The 18,089-nt window shown below is 38.4% G+C and overlaps 1 pseudogene; it reads left to right on the top strand.

Annotated features, from left to right (window-relative positions):
• The first annotated feature begins 10,379 nt into the window (after positions 1–10,379).
• LOC127233014 (actin-related protein 2/3 complex subunit 1A-like) lies at positions 10,380–15,540 on the top strand (annotated as a pseudogene).
• The last annotated feature ends 2,549 nt before the right edge of the window (positions 15,541–18,089 follow it).

The following is an 18,089-nucleotide window of genomic DNA, read 5'->3' as shown; positions in this document are numbered from 1 at the left end:
TATTTGAAGACTTCATTAGGATCACATTCATATATTTTAATCAAATGGAGAGGGTACTGAGAAATAGAGTAGAATGAGGGAATGTGAGGAAAGAAGCTAAATTGAGAGTATTTGAGGGACAGTAAGAATATATATATATATATATATATATGTATATATATAATTGTAATTTGTAATATTCCAAATCTTGTCGATTATTTTTGTTTTTTATATTTTTTATTTTTATTTTTTATATTTTTATTTATAATTTTGTCTTATTTTACATATTGATCCCCTTTCCATCTCTCTCCATCCCTCCCATGCCCCCCGAACTCCATTCTTTCCAATTCCCAAAGCACTCCACAGGGAGGGTGAGATCTTCCAGGAGGGATCATCAAGATCTGTCAAGTCATTTGGAGTAGGATCTAGGCCTTCCCTCCTGTGTCTAGGCTAATGGAGTATCGCTCCATGGGGAATGTGCCCTAAATGTCCTTTTGTCCTTTCGTGCACCAGGAATATATCCTGGTTTCACCATCAGAAATACTGCAGACTGCCCAGGCCTTCTAACTGAGACCCACGTTCAGGGGGTCTGAGTCGGCCCAATGGTGGATTCCCAGCTTTCAGACTGGGGGTCTATGAGGTATCATTTGTTCAGGTCACTTGTCTCTGTAGGTTTCTGTAGCTGGTCTTGACTCCTTTTCTCATCACTCCTCCCTATCTGCAACTGGATTCCAGGATATTGATTCAGTGTTTACCAGTGGGTGTCTGCTTCTGTTTTCAAAAGCTACTACATGAAGGGTCTAGGAATACAAGTTAGTTATCAATCTTATTATTAGGGAAGGGCATTTAAGGTAGGCTGTCCACTGTTGCTCAGATTGTTAGTTAGGGTCATCCTCATAGGTCTCTGGACATTTCTCTAGAGTCAGTTTTCTCTTCAAACCTATAATAGCTCCCACTATTATGGTATCTCTTTTCTTGCTTTAGTATATTTGTCTGCGAATCAATCTTCCTGGTTCCACATATTCTCCTCTCTTCCACGTCTTTCTCTTAATGCCCTCTCCACTCACTACCCCTCCCACTTCCAATATGCTCAGGAGGTCTTGTCCTTTTCCCCTTCTGTGGGGGACCTTGTATGAATCTCTTAGGTTCCTCATTGTAACCTAGTTTCTCTGGCAGTGTGAATTGTAGGCTAGTGATCTTTTGCTTTATGTCTAAAATCCATATATGAGTGACTATGTAGCAAGTATGGGTTTTTCCGCCTGCTGCTGCTGGTCTTGACCCGCCGCCATGCCACCAGCCCCAAATAACACACAGAGACTCTGTATTTGATACAATACTGTTGGCCCAGTTACTTGTTTCTTATCGGCTAGCTCTGCCTTTAATTATTAACCCATTTCTGCTGATCTATGTATTTCTCTTACCGGGGAGCCGGAGGCATACTGCTTTCTCCAGACTCTCCATCTTGACTCCTCCTTCCTACTTCCTATTTCCTCCTTGTCTCCTAGTCCCTCCTATCTTCCTCTCCTATTGGCCAACAGTGCTTTATTTATTAACCAGTATGAGAAACATATACAGAATGACATCTCCCATCATCTCCTCTTTTCTGTCTAAATAAAAAGAAGGGTTTTAACCTTAACATAGCAAAATATATCACATAACAGTTATCAAATAAGAATCACAGTTAACACTATTTAGTCCATTAACATTTAGCAAGATTTGAAGAAAATATTCCATCATCTATCCTATCTTTGTGTGTCTAAAGTAACTTATCTTTAATACTAAGGAAAACTATAACTATAACTGTCTTCAAGTCCTGCAAAGACCACAGAAGGATAGTCTATAAACTCTAGAAATGACAGAGACATCTTGCCTTTTCAGTCACCTGAAGTTCTTTTGTAATCTTCCATCTTCAGCCCATAGGCCATAGTGTGTCTGGCAGACTCTTCAGCAAAGCAGGAAACTTTAAACTGTCTTCTTGTATTGGCAGTTTGTCAGTCACTTTTCTCTGTGTCCTGCAGACTGTCTCACAGACTCTTCCATGAAGCAGGATCTCTGTAGCAATGTCCATCTTGAATCAGCAGTCACTTTTCATTGGGTCCTGCATGTCCAGTTTCTACAGCATAAAGTCAAACAGTCCAGACAAGAGCAGTATCTTGTCCAAATGGCTAGTCTTGCCATATTGGATGTAAACTCCATAATGAGTTTCTTCAATGTCCATCTTCATCTTCCTTTCTGACGCAGGTGGTGTTGCCAGGAACAATTATGTCTCATTGTCAAGAAAAACCCTAAACCATTTTAAATGCCATATTCTGTAGGTCTTTGAAAGATTTGAAGAATATCTATCTATCTCAAATACATCTCTGCATATCTAGAAAACCTAACTCACCTAGCTATGTTTTGACTATTATAGGTAACTATCTAAAATCTGTACTAAATTATACATTACATTTTTAAATGAGCTATATAAACACAATACATAAACAAGAAGAGAAATATACATATACAACATTGACCTTAAATTGTATCAATAAATGAAAATCCATTCCAAAACAAAGTATTCATATCTATACCATAATTCCCTTTTTACCTTTAAAAAGAATTGGCTATGATCATTAACCATTTATAACCAAGTCCATTTAAATGAAAACAAACATTTATAAACAATATTTGGGAATTTGGGCGTCGTTCTTTCCAAACTACTTCCTGCTGATAGGGGCGCTGTCGTGGGGATCCTAAGAAGATGGCTGTAGTCTGCAGGGCTGCCTCGTTCAAGCTGTTTTGAATGTTGGATCACCAGGAATGCTGTTTCAGGGGGTCTGGCTTGAACAAACCACATTAGTCTGGAAGGAATCCACAGCTTTTTATTTCCTGTTGAAACAAAAATAGAAATCCTTTTCCCCAGTAACTTGTCCTTGAACTTAAGTTTTGGAGTCAAAGCATTTTTAAAATATATAAATTGAATTAATCCAGCAGCATTTCCTTTATCAGTTGTTATTTTCTCAGCAGTCAAACAATGTAGAGACAACACAATAGCATACAGTAACCAGATTCTCTCTGAGCTTTTCATCTTTACGTGCCTTTATTATTACTCTGTTTCTTTTACTTTTTATTTTTTTTCATTTTTAGAGACAGGGTTTCTCTGTGTAACTCTTATCGGTCCTGGAATTCACTCTGCATACCAGGTTTACTTTGCAAATCACAGAGATCTGCTTGCCTCTGTCTCCTGAGTGCTGGATTAAAGGCATGTGCTACAACACCCAGTTCCTCTTTGTCTCTTTAAAACCTTTTTTTCATGTCTACGTATATTTTAAAACACACTGTAAACCTTTAGAGGTTTTTCTTAATATGAATCTGTCTTTACTGTAAATCTTTATCTTGTCTGGCCACAAGTCTTTTATCTGGTAAACAACAACATTGCTAAAATGAAAGTCATAGCTGTGTCAGCTGCGGTTTACCAAAGATGGTGGCGTGTATTTTACCGCCAGCACGGAAAGCTGTGCTCACTGCCCTAGTCAACGCTGCCATCCAGCCGCATGCTGCCGGCTTGGAGATGTGGTCACTGCCATTGCCATCTCTCATACTCACCAATAAATTGTTAGCAGTGCTTTTTTAAAGCCATGCGGTTTTTTGCCGCTGATGCTGAGTCAGGAATCCTCCCTTTAAGGAGCCGCACGAGTATCTGCTTGTCTCTAGCAAGTCAGAGTCCAACCGAGAAAAATGCTGTTACCAAGAAACCTTGCTTATTTCTGTTCTTTTGTTTCTAAAACCCTTCTTTAAGCTTTTGTTAAATTTTAAGTGTAAGTTCTTATTAACCACGTTGGGCGCCATTTGTAAGGCATACAGGTTTTCCGACTGCCGCCGCTGGTCTTGACCCGCCGCCCTGCCGCCAGCCCCAAATAACACACAGAGACTCTGTATTCTCCTCTCTTCCACGTCTTTCTCTTAATGCCCTCTCCACTCACTACCCCTCCCACTTCCAATATGCTCAGGAGGTCTTGTCCTTTTCCCCTTCTGTGGGGGACCTTGTATGAATCTCTTAGGTTCCTCATTGTAACCTAGTTTCTCTGGCAGTGTGAATTGTAGGCTAGTGATCTTTTGCTTTATGTCTAAAATCCATATATGAGTGACTACATTCCATGTTTTTTTTTTTTTTTTTTTTTTTTTTTTTTTTGTGACTGTGTTGCCTCACTCAGGATGGTTTCTTTAAGTTCTATCCATGTGCCTGCAAATTTCAAGATTCCATTGTTTGTTTCTGCTGAGTAGTATTCCATTGTGTAAATGTAACACATCTTCTTTATCCATTTCTCAATTGAGGGGCATGTAGGTTGCTTCCAGATTCTTGCTATTTCAAATAATTCTGCTGTGAACATAGTTGAACTGTCTTTGTTGCATGGATGTGGATCTCTTGGGTATATGCCTAAAAGTGGAATTGCCAGGTCTTGTGGTAGACCGATTTCCATTTTCCTGAGGAAACACCATTCTGATCTCTGAAAGGGCTGTCCAACTTTGCATTCTCACCAGCAGTGGAGGAGTGTTCCCTTTCTCCACATCCTCCCCAACATAAGCTGTCATTGGTGTTTCTGATTTTAGCCATTCTGACAGGAGTAAGATGGTATCTCAGAGTTGTTTTGATTTGCTTTTTCCTGATAGCTATGGATGTTGAGTACTTTCTTAAGTGTCTTTTAGCCATTTTTGATCCTCCTTGAGAATTCTCTATTTCTGTTCTACACCCCACATTTTAATAGGATTATTTGGTGTTTTGGTGACTAGTTTTTTGAGTTCCTTGTATATTTTGGAGATCAGCCCTCTGTCAGATGTGGGATGGGTGATAATCTTTTCCCAGTCTGTGGGTTGCCATTTGGTCTTTTCAGTTTCATGTTAGCATTTGGTTTACTGTATATTGTTTTTATTATGTTTAGTTATGTTCCTGTTATCCCTGACCTCTCCAAGTCCTTTATCATGAAAGGGTGTTGGATTTTGTCAAAGGCTTTTTCATCATCTAGTGAGATGATCATATGTTTTTTCTTTTTCAGTTTATTTATATGGTGCATCTTATTGATAGATTTTCATATGTTTAACCATCCGTGCAACCCAGGGATGAAGCCTACTGGTCATGGTGGATGATTTCTCTGATGTGTTCTTAGATTCGATTTGCCAGTATTTTATTGAATATTTTTGTGTCAATGTTCATGAGGGACATTGGTCTGTAGATCTCTTTCTTAGTTGTGTCCTTGTGTGGCTTGGTTACCAAGGTAAATGTAGCCTCATAAAAAGAGTTATGTAGTCAACCTTCTGTTTTCTATTGTGTGGAACAATTTGATGACTATTGGTATTAGCTCTTCTTTGAATTCTGGTAGAATTCTTCACTGGAGCCATCTGTCCCTGGGCTTTTTTTGGTTGGTACTATTATTAAAACATTTAAATGCCATTTTCTGTAGTTCTATGAAATGTGTGAAGATTAAGCATCTATGTCTGACTAATCTCATATGTATAGGAAACATGGGTGAATATAATCTGCTTTTATTTCATTGGAGTTTATAGGTCTATTTAAAATGCTTATCTATTCTTGATTTAATTTGGTAAGTGATACCTATCCAGAAATTTGTTCATTTCCTTTAATTTTCAAAATTAATTACATGTTTTCACAGTAAGACCCGAAACCTCTGGATTTTGTCAGTATCCATTGTTATGCCCCCCTTTTCATTTATGATTTTGCTGATTGCTTTTTGGTTAGTTTGGATAAAGGTTTGTCTATCTTGTTGAGAACATTGATTCTTTGTGTTGGTTTCCTAGTCACTACTTTATTGATTTCAGCTCTCAAACTGTTTATTACCTAGCATCGACTCCTCCTGGGTGAGTTTGCTTCTTTTTGTTCTAGGGCTTTCTGCTGTGCTGCTAATTCTCTAATGTGGCTATCCTCTGTTTTCTTCATATGGGCACTTAGTACAATGAACTTTCCTCAGCACTGCTTTCAAAGTGTCCCAAACTTTGGGTATGTTGCGTCTTAATTCTCATTGAATTCCAGGAAATCTTTAATTTCTTTCTTTATTTCTTATTTGACACACGGATTGTGCAATTGTGCATTGTCCAGTTTCCATGAGTTTATAGGGATTCTGAAATTTGTGTTGTTGTTGAATTCCAACTTTAAAGCATGGTCGTCTGATAAGATGCAGGGGCTATTCCATTATTATTTTTTCTTTCTTTCTTTTCTCTCTCTCTCTCTCTCTCTCTCTCTCTATATATATATATATATATATCTATATCTATAGATATAGATATAGGTATCTTTTGAAGTTTGCTATGTTGCCTAGTATGTGATCAATTTTAGAGAAAGTTCCATGTAGAGCTGAGAAGAAGGTATATTCTTTTGTGTTTGGATGGACTGTTCTATAGATGTCTGTTAAATCCAATTGAGACATAACTTCCGTTGGCTCTTTTGTTTCTTTGTTAAGGTTCAGTCTGGTGGTCCTCTCTAGTTGTGAGAGTGGGTGTTTAAGTCTCCCACTATGAGCATGTGAGGTTTTATGTAAGATTTGAGTTTTAGTAGCATTTCTTTCACGAATGTGGGTGTCTTTGTATTTGGGGCATAGATGTTCAGAATTGAATCTTTGTGCTGATGGATTTCTCCTGTGATGAATATGAAATGACCTTCTTCATCTCTTTTGATTGATTTTGGTTTGAAGTCTAACTTCTTAGATATTAAGATAGCTATACCTGTTTGCTTCCTGGGTCATTTGTTTGGAAGATCTTTTCTCAACACGTTACCCTGAGGTAATGTCTGTCTTTGAAGCTTTGATGTGTTTGTTGTATGCAACAGAAGGATTTCACATCCACTCTGTTAGCATGTGTCTTTTTATAGGTGAGTTAAAAACATTAATATTGAGTGAAAGTATGGACAATTGATTATTAATTCATGTTTGTTTCAGATTTATTTTTGGAGATGGTATCGTGAGTTCGAGCCTTTTCTTTTGAGTTAAGGTAAAGTGAGACTATCTATTGACTATGTCTTTGTAAGTGTAGTTAACTTCCTTGGGTTGGAGTTTTCCTTCTAGGACTTTCTGTAGAGCTTATTTGTGGATATGTATTTTGAAAATCTGGCTTTGTCATTGAATATCATTTTTTTTCCTGCATTTACAGTGATTGAGAGTTTTGCTGGGTATAGTAGCCTGTGCTGGCATCCGTGGACTCTTAGTATTTATAGAACATCTATCCATGAATTTTTGGCCTTCAGAGTTTCCATGGAGAAATCAGGTGTAATTTTGATAGGTCTTCCTTTATGTGATTTGGCATTTTCCCCTTTATTGCTCTTAATATTGTTTTTTTTTTTTCTGTATGGTAAGTGTTTTGATTATTATGTGGCTTGGAGTCATTTTTTTCTTTGGTCCAGGCCATTTGGTGTTCTGTATGCTGCTTGTACTTTCACAGGCATGTCCTTCTTCAGATTGGGAAAATTTTCTTCAATAAATTTGTTGAATATGTTTCTGCACATTGAACTGGGCTCATTTGCCTTATTCTATGCCTATTATTTTTAATTTTGGTCTTGTCATGGTGTCCCACATTTCATGAATTTTTTTATTAATAATTTTTTGGATTTAAGATTTTCTTTGATTGATGAATCTATTTCTTCTAGTTCATCTTCAGCTCCTGAGATTTGCTCTTTGATCTCTAATATTCTGTTGGTTATGCTTGTATCAGTTCCTGATATTTTACCCAGTTTTCTTCTTTCCAGAATTCCCTTAGTTTGTGCTTTCTTTATTGCCTCTATTTCAGTTTTCAGGTCTTGAACTGTTCGAATTGTTTCCTTCTGCTTGATTGCTTTTTCTTGGTATTCCTTACTTTCTTTAAGGGATTTGTTCATTTCTTGCATTTTGTGGGAGGGGGGCTTGGTCTTTTCTTATGTTTCTTCCATTTTTGTTTCTTTTTTCTTCCATTTCTTTAAGGGATTTTTTTCATATTATCCTTGACGGCCTTTATTTTTCTTATGAAGTTATTTTTTAAATTTTTCTTTTCTGCTAAGCTTTGGTGTGTTGAGGTTTAGCTGGTGTAGAGTCCCTAGATTCTTGTGGTGTCATGCTGGTCTTTCTATTGTTGGGTGTTTTCTTTTATTTCCCTCTTCCATAGCTTCTTCCTGTGGGTGCAGGCAGCTTCTCTCTCTCTCTCTCTCTCTCTCTCTCTCTCTCTCTCTCTCTCTCTCTCTCTCTCTCTCACTTTCCCTGTGTGTATAGTTGGGTCAGGAGTTTGATTGTCTATAACTCTGGATGATCTGAGCTCTCTTGGAGGTCTCTCAAGCAGAGGCCACAGCAGAGACAATGATGTGGGAAAGGCAAGCTCAGGATGGTCTCAAGCACTCAGGCAGAGCGCAGGCCATGGGGCCCAAAGATCTGGTGTGTGCAGGCTCAAGGTGGTCCCACTTGGATAGGCCTGTCCAATGTGCTTTGTCAATTCCTTTTGAATTGGATTATTCCCCTCTTATTTTATAGGTGAGGAAACACATTGTTTGAAACTTGTGTGTATGAAATGCCAAGCCTTACCTCTAAGACAGGGAAGGTTATCATTCAGGACTGCTCAGCTTCAATGCTTACATTATTGATGACATCCACTGATCACTGATCACTTTCCTCAAATGTATTGTATGTTATGAATGTTGGTATTTTTAAGTCTTTCAACTATACAGTAAGCTTGTACTTTTATTTCTTTCAGGTCTTTTATACACTCTAAGGAGAAATTACAATAGCAGACAATAAATATTGATCAGTGGTTGAATTTTTGTGCTATCCTTCCTTCAGATAAGAATAGGCAGGTAGCACAGGTGTATTCAACATGGGCAGGAAGAGAGCTTCGCTTGCTCCAAAATTAAACTCGCTGGACAATGGACTGCTGATGAGAGAAAATAGCTCCAGAAAAATGAACTAGTAACAATGAGATCATTTTCTTCTTGAAAATATCTCACTCACTTCAAAAATACACAGACTTTATGTTTTACTGATATCCTCTGAAAAGTCAGGAAACAGTGGGACATATCTAAGGTTGTTTCAAAATGAATTCAGTAAAATTTTCTTTTTTACTTCCACCAAGACTGCCATCAAAAACCTGAATTATCCATCAAATTGTTGAACAATTCAAGTTGAAAAATAAAAGGCCTTTTCATTTCTGTAAACTTCACCCCCATGAAGGAAGCAAAAAAGAACTTTGTTTAAAGAAAAAGATTTGTTCCTTGGCTCATTCTCTGTGTCTCACTGTATCCATTCTGTAATTGTGCAAACTCTCTACTTTAGTTTGGAAGATCTGGTATGTGATTATGAAGGGAAAGATTTTCCACCTGGTAAGACTAGTTTAGACACAAATGAAATTGATGTGAATCCATAGAAGGAATATCTATCCTACAGAAATCCTTATTTCTGCTTCCCTTTGAAGTAGTTGTGGTGATTTGTGGATAATTGTCATAGAATTCCAGTGGCTGAGATGACTTTGCTCAATGAATATAGCCATGTGCAATACATGAACAATGGCTTCTAAATATAATCAGGTAATTTAGTCAAGACTGTCAACAGATGAGGAAACTTGTCATACAATCACTTTTCTGAAATCAGCCACATTATAATGAAAATAAACCTGTGTTTGATAGTTAAGGCATAAGTACTTGACTCTCATATTTAACTGTGTGTTATACTATGCTATACTCAAGCAAGAAAATTCTAAATGGTGCTGAGTTCTCAGAATGATCTCTTTATGCTGGTTTTTACTAACTTATTTCCATATCTGTCATGATTTTTTTTCCTCCATAATCCTTAAAATTAGATCACCATATTGTGTTCTCTCTATACAGTGTAAATAATAGTGTGATATGAATAAGCACAATTGTCCTATAAATATAGATTGATCAAAATGAATTTTATAGTATAAAATTGCATTACTGCATACTAAATTTCCGGAAAAAGAAAAGCTACATCTACAGGACATTATTCTTTTCCATGCAGTCAGAAAATTCTTCCAGATTCCTTGGGGTATGGCCTTCAGAAACTGGGTATATTCAGAGGACAACTGAAACTGATAGTATTAGCTGCATCAATTTCTGGATAATTAGAAAATATCCATCAAATTGTAAATCATGAAGTTCTCAAAGGACAGATTTGTAGAAAATCAAGACCCATTATTATTTTTATCTAATTGCTTTTTTATTTAAAACGTTAATTTTTTATTTTACATACCCACCATAGTCCTAGCTCCTACTCTTTCTTCTACCCCACACACTTCCCTCTCTTCTCACCCCGCCACCAATTCTCAGAGTAGGCAAGGCATTCCTTGAGGAGTCAACAAATCTGGCATACCAAGATAAGGCAGGACCAAGACCCTCCCCCTATGTCAATGCAGAGCAAGGTCTCCTACCATAGGCATAGGCAATGGGCTCCAAAAATCCAGTTCATGTACCTGGGATAAGTCCTGTTGCTACTACCAGGGGTACCCCTAATAGATCAAGTCAAATAACTGTCACCCCCATTCAGAGAATCTGAGTTCCCCAGTTGTCAGTCCATAGTCCATTAGCTCCCACTAGCTCAGGTCAGCTGTCTCTGTAGTTTTTCCCATCACGGTCATGAGCCAACTGTCTATATGATCTGTCCTCCATCTCTACAACTGAACTCCAGGAACTCAGCCTGGTGCTTGGCTGTGGGTTCATTGCATCTGCTTCCATCAGTTACTGGGTGTAGGCTCTTTGATGACAATTAGGGTAGTTCACTAATCTGATTGAAGGGGAAGGTCCATTGAGACACTATTTCCACTATTGCTATGTGTATTAGCTGTGCTCATCCTTCTGGTTCCTGAGAATTTCTCTAGCACCAGGTTTTTACCTAACCTCATAATGGCTCCCTCAACCAAGCTATCTCTTTCATTGTCCTCCCCCTCTGACCTGTCCCACCCCAACTCTGTCTTCTTGAACCCTTGTGTTCCCAACACCCACCCATTTCCTTCTACCTCCCCTCCCAGTTTACCAGGAGATCTTAATTACTTTCTCTTCCTGGGGCCCTTCATATGTGTCCCTCTTCTGGTTCCCCCTTTTATCTAGCTTCTCTGAGGTTGTGGACTGTGTAGCCTGATTATCCTTTGCTTTATATCTACTACCCATTTATGAGTGAATACATACTGTGTTTGTCTTTCTGAGTCTGGGTTATCTCAGTCAGGATGGCTTTCTGTAGTTCTATCCACCATTTGCCTGCAAATTCCAACATGTCTTCTCTCTTTCTCTCTCTCTCTCTCTCTCTCTCTCTCTCTCTCTCTCTCTCTCTCTCTCTCTCTCTCCCACTGAGTAACAGTCCATTGTGTAATGTAAATACACCACAATTTTCAGTATCCATTCTTCCCTTGATTGGTATCTAGATTGTTTCCAGGTTGTGGCTATTATGAATAATGTTACTATGAACATAGTTAAGCAAATGTGGTATGATTGTGCATCTTTTGGATATATGCCCAAGACTGGTATTACTGAGTCTTGAGATATATTGATCCACAATTTTCTGAGAAACTGCCATGCTTATTTCCAAAGTGGTTGTAGAAGTTTTCACTCCCACCAACAATGGAGAAGTGTCTCTTTTACTCCAGTTTTCCTTTTAAACACTATGGAAATCAATTAGAGAAAGTGCTTCATTTTCTGTGTTTTAAAGCTGAGCTTTGAGGCTGAGAAGACTGACATTTTCAACTGTGTGGAAATTTTATTGACATTTGTAAGGCTATAAATCATAGTTTTTTTAAAAAAAATTTGCTTTGATTAGCATACAAAATATTAGATATATTATGGCCTTTTCAAGGAAATGTGTTTTAATAGATTGAATAAATTATTGTATAAAATTCCTATTATGTAGACTGACTCTGTTCACTATCCTGTAGCACTGGCCCCCACTTAATATTAATTTTATTGTATTTTTTCATATGGATAAATGGATAAATGCCATGGGAGATTATTTTTTCTCTGTGGCTTTGTTCTTGGGGAGACATGTAATGAGACTCTATGGATAAACCCAGGTGTGATAAGAGACTGATTTCTGCATCAGGATGGCTTATTGGATCTGTTTCTGTGTTTGTTTTCTAGATTCAGTGGTTAATTTGGTTTCTAATCATGCTTTTGACCCCATTTCAGACACTTTGTGGGAACGGGAGAAGAGAGGCCCTGCAGTAGGTAATTAAGTCTGTGAAAGCGGTGCTGCTTACTTTTCATTGCAGCACATAATCAGAGTGCCGTTGCTCAAGTGTAAAATGCAGAAATTAATGATCCCATATAATACAGATTAAGGCTTTCATTTTAAAAACTATCAGTGCAGAAGAACAAAGGTAGGGGAAGCAGCATGATATTTGGATTTTCAATATCTAGTAAGGATTGCAAATTTTGAAAGAGGTTTCTGAGCAAGAGACTAATCAAAACTCTCCTTATGTTCCATAGTGATTGATTAGTTCAGAACTCAAATATATTACTGCCCCACTGCATCTTTGCAAAGGCACAATTAGACACATTTGTCCGTGTCTTTTCACTTGTAAACATGTCCTTTTGTTCCTTCAGATCAAATGGAGATAGTAACAACATAGAGGGCACTGAGCATCACACAGTAGGTACTCATCAATAATTCCAGGTTTGAAGCCAATGTGCTTTTCCTGTCAAGGGATTATAAAGCAATATGCAAGAATTGACAAAATATAATGCAGGCTTACTTTAAAATGCAAACTCTTGTAAGGATTGCTATCTGCAGTGTTATTTTACCCCTATTAGATTAGAGGGCCACCTATGTTAGAGGTATCTGTTCATAATTTGGTCCTCATAAAAAGAAAGTAGTTTCTAATAAAACCAAAATTTTGTTAATACAAACCTTGAAGCCCACAAATGCACCTGTTTTACCATGTGACTCAATGATCAGTCCTCAGATATATGCTCAACCTGGTACTCTCCATCATCAGCATCCATTATTATACACGTAATAAGACCCTTTTATTATAACATTCCATATTTGTTTACTGTTAGCTATTGTTAATAATATTGTTCTTATAAAAATCATTTCTCATTTGTCATCAATAATAAATCAGTCAATCTAGTCAAGATTTCATTAAGTGTGCTATTCAGTTCCTAGTCATCATCACAAAGGCATCTGAGGAAAAAAAATCAAATATTTATTTGGACTCATGGTCACAGAGATTTTAGCCCATAATCTCTTGTCTTGATGAGACATACCATTACAGTAGAGAGTGCATAATTTTGAGAAAAAAGCAAGAAGACATAAGCTAAAGCCCCAAATGACACATCCAGGATGACTGATTCTCTTCAAGTAGCTCCTGCCTCCAGGTCTTACCTCCCAATAGTCCATCAAATTATAAGCTCAGTAATAGTAAACACTCATAGTGAAAAATTCTTATGACCAAATCAGTCTCTCAAAATTTCACCTCTGAGCATTGCTACATAAAAACAGCCAAGTCTTGAAGTGATATTGAACATCAAGTGATAGCAATTTTTTTCATAAGAATGCCACTGTGTTCTTCACAATACCATGTGGAAGCTGTGTTTGTATGAAATAACCTTCCATTACACATGGAGGAGCTATAGCACTAATCTATGCTTTAAGGTATGAAATTACATTACATATGATGAACCTTAGACTGGAGTAAAGTTAGCAAGTCCATTCTGGAGTTTTGGGTACAAAGAAATAAAAAATTAGTGCATGATTCTTTAATTGGCATTCAAAGACTCTGAATCTTGGTTAATAAAAAATAGTTGGGAATCTGTTTCCTCCTGGCCTCTCTCCTCCATTAGTGTCTGCCCAGAGCCTGTTACCAGACTAAGTAAATTATGCACTCAGCACCTCTGGGAAGCCACGACCCCAGCTTTCTGACCTTCAAAAACACTTAAGAATCATGTCTCACTGGACCATGGTGGCCCATGCCTTTAATCCCAGCAAATAGGAGACAGAGACAGTCAGATCTCTGTAAGTTTGAGGCCAGACTAGACTAAAAGCAAGTCCTAGAACATCCTCCAAAGCTACACAGAGAAACTTGAAGCTCTTCACCAAAATAATCATGTTTCTGCATCAGTTTCTAATGGTGAAATATTATTTATTATTTATTAAAGCTTGTCTGAAGATTCAGAAAGCTAAGCAGCTGGCCACAAGCTCTTACCTCTAGCTCAAGCTTAAAGGTTATCCTGATCCATCAACCTCAAACTGAAATGCCAGACGGCTATGCTCTCCTCAGTGTGGTTGGAGAATCCTGAGACTGAGCCTTGCTCTCCTCACTGTGGCTGGAGAATGAATGCCAGCTCTGAGACTCTGTTCCTGTCTTACATACCTCTCTGAGTCCTGTGATTATAGCTGTGAGCTCTAATTCTCTTTTAGACTGATTCACACATGTTCAGTCCATGGTGACCTTGAATCAACAGAAATCACTCCACCTCTTAATCCTCAGTCCTGGCATTAAAGGTGTGTACCACCATTGACTGGTCTCTATAGCCTGAGGCTAACGTTGCTTTCTGAATCCTCAGGAAAGCTTTAATAAATCATAAATAATATATCACCACAGTATCTGCTACAACCTATCATCTGTAGTCCCTAGAACAGGGATAGTACCCAGATTGATCAGAGCCCCAATAATCATGAAGAGCATACCTACAAGAACAAGGGGAGCCTGTAGGTGAAAGATCATGAACTAAAACCCACAATGGACACATTACAGGTGTTGACTGGACTCCTAAGCGATTGCAACTACTATGTCTGGAGTCAGAAAAATGGCATCTGGAAGCCACACCCCAGTGGCAATCCTGAGCATTAACCATGCAGCCACTTTGGGGAAGAGGTCCTCACTCAAGAACAAGTTGGCTGTGGGGAGTAGAGGTCAGCTCATTTCTGCTTATTATTTTGAGTCTGACAGTGACTGGTGAGTGAGTAAGATACATTAGGAAGCTGATTCGCTCCACGGTCCTCAGCTGTGACTGGCATCCCAACAGTGTTTTGATGGCTGCAGGCTCATGTGACTTCAAATGCTGAGTGCTTTCTGCCTGCATCAAAAAGGTAGATGAGAAGCTAGCCAGCCCATCCCAGGGTAACAAGAAGCCTTTAGATCAGATGATGTCTAAATTTCATGGTAATAGCGCCAGCAGGCAGTCTGCTTCTCTGCCAGTGGGAGCTGCCTGGCCTGGGTCAGCCATGACATTACTGTGTCCATTGCTGATGGCTCAAAGGGCATGGAGATTTTAACTCACTCCTGCCTCTGCTGAGTGCATCATTTGTCTCAAATAACAGCATTGTGGCTACTGGCTGTTTGACCCTTGTGTCCAACCTGGACATCCCAAATCAGAACATTCAGTGCCACATGCGCACCGTGTAACACTTCCAAAACATGTGCAAGAGGTCCACAACTGTGGATTGCAACACAGCCTTGGAGAAACTACACCAGAACAGCATCACTCAGTTATCTGTTTTTCAGGTGAGCAAGAAAGATTGTCACAAATTTTGCCCTGCTGACATCAATGGAGCAATGACAATTTCAGATTTCAAGACATTGGAGTCTTCCATCCAGGGTCTCCAGATAATGTAAGCCTGAGTGAGCCTTTGCCATCCAGCATGTGGAAGGGGGCTGAGCATGCTCTGACATTTGGATTGGAGGCCCATGGAAACACTGTCACAGTAATCAAGCAACTAATATGTGTTCCTGTTATTTTGTAGGTGAAATGTGGATTTTAAAGACAACAGTGGTTTGTTTTTGTTTTTGTTTTGTTTTTACATATTTCATCTTGTTTTGACTTTGCTACTTCATTGAATTTTTGACTAAAGGTTCTCTTTAAATAGTTTATTATGGAAGATTGATCGCCATACAATGCCACCATCACTAAGGGGAGAAGTGTGGTTGTTGTTTGCTAGAAATATCTCAAGGGTGGGAAAAATTAGTCACTCTACCTCTATTATATCACTGTAAACATAAAATAAGGCCTAGATCTCCAAAGTCTGATTCAGAATGAAAAGCTTAGTTCCCCTTTGGCAGTTGGGAAAGCATTTGGCATGTTGATCTGGCACAGTTCTTACCCTGTATTAGTAAAATTGCTAACACAGGAAGAACAGCATTTGGTGCATGTTGGTAACCACTCTAATCTATTTGTAAAATATGCTATGCAGCATTGTTTTCTAAACATAGGAAAATGGGGCTTTGGCATGTATCCTCCATCAGAGCACGACAATCTAAAGAACTTGTTTTAAAGTGAGCCCAGGAGTTATAATAATGAGCTCCATGGCCAAGCACCTGTGCTTTGCTGTTCAATTTTCACTTTGGCCAAGACTCACTCAAGGGTTTAGTGCTTATTTATTGTAACACATACATTAGATTTAAATAACATCTTAACCCCCTCCCCAAGTTGCATTCAGCAGCTAAAATGCTACCATCACTAACAGCAGCACTGCCCGTGCCTATACACAGTGTCACATCACATTAATACTGTGGCTCATTCTGCTTCTCTAAGCACAATTGATCTCTTCCTTCCCCTATAAATTATTCAGGCAGCTTTTACTTCTTATAGCATTTCTGAAAGTCAACTTAAAATATTCTCCAGCTATTTTTAACCAGCATAATGCAGATAAAATCAGAATGCCTTGGATACTAGACAACCTAGCTTCTAAGTCTCATTCCTTGCTTATGAGAAATGAACAACCTAGCCTGTTGACCAAGGGGCAAAATCAGAAGCTGAAATTCAGGGGATGAAACCTCAACAATGACGAGAATCTGGGATTCTTGATTAAGGCAACTCCAAGTTTTTATTGTGTGAGTTTTACAGTTTCAACCTCCCTGAGGGGGGAAAATGCTCTATCAAAGTCATCCAGAGGCCTGAGGATATTGTTCAGTTGTTAAATGCCTAACATACAATCATGAGATCCTGTTTGATCTCTAGGTCCCATGAAAAATGTCAGTTTTGACACTATATGTCTCAAGACCCATGCTGAAGAAGCAGAGACAGGAAATCCCTGGGGCATGGAGTACAGCCATCCTAACCAAATGAGTGAGCTCTGAGTTCTCTGAACCTTCACAAGAGTCACTAAAAGGAGGTTAGGGATAGAGGGAGAAACCTGATATGAGCAGTTGTTCATACACCACACACAAGCACACCCACTTGCACATGCGTGCACATATGAAATGTTTCCACATCGATTATGCAACAGTAAGTCCATGCCTTTGAAACAATTAATCCCACAGTGGCTCTGGATCTACCCACTAATTTCTCAAACATGGATACTGGCATCAGAGACTACAGGAGTTGATAAGACCAATGAGGAAAGAGTTAGGGAGAAAAAAGTATTCTTACTTCACTTCTTCCAATGATCGGGTTACTACTATCTTTTTAGTTGAGTTTCAGACCCATTTTCCTGGTTAGAAAGGTTTAATAATACAATTGAAAGGGTATACATCATAATGGAAAACACTGCTTATCTTTAAAGAGTACTCACAACCCTGGTTTTGTGCCTTTATAGTGATGGATTTGTACACATGCACCTGACTATCTATGTCTTGCAGATAAGAACAAAGAATTAAAGGTGTACAATAATGATATCCATTCAGCTACAAAGAAAAGCTTGGACCCTGGGACCTGGATGTTCAATGTGGAAAAATGAGCAGTACAAATACAAAGAAACTTCTTAAAAAGAAGCCACAGTGTCCAGGGCCAACGACAGATATTGGAGGTTCTTTAGATCACTCATTAACTCTTCAATATTAAAAAATGGAAGCTAAGCAAATATCTTTGCCACTTGAAATTTCTCCTGGATAAACTTGGAATTTTCATTCTCTTCCTCTCTCTCCATTCCTCCCTCCTCACTTCTGCCTCCATTCATTTATCCCGAGGGCTTGATGTCACAAACTTACCCTTCTTTCTTCCTTTTCTGTTCTAAGCTTTCACACAGAAGAGTTTTTGTACATTTTTTTCTTTACACAATTTAGCTAACTGATAATCTCAAGATCTCTACCTTCATATCTAAGAGTGTCGCAAAGTAAAACAGATTTTATTACATAATCAAACATACTATTAAGCCAGAATAACTAAAGACTTTCATGGAGATGTATGAATGTACATTTGAGCAGCTCTGAATAATTAGATTATATTG

The sequence above is a fragment of the Phodopus roborovskii genome, unplaced genomic scaffold (assembly GCF_943737965.1).
Source record: "Phodopus roborovskii unplaced genomic scaffold, PHOROB, whole genome shotgun sequence".
Classification (NCBI taxonomy): domain Eukaryota; kingdom Metazoa; phylum Chordata; class Mammalia; order Rodentia; family Cricetidae; genus Phodopus; species Phodopus roborovskii.
This window is presented reverse-complemented; position numbering and strand designations above follow the sequence as displayed.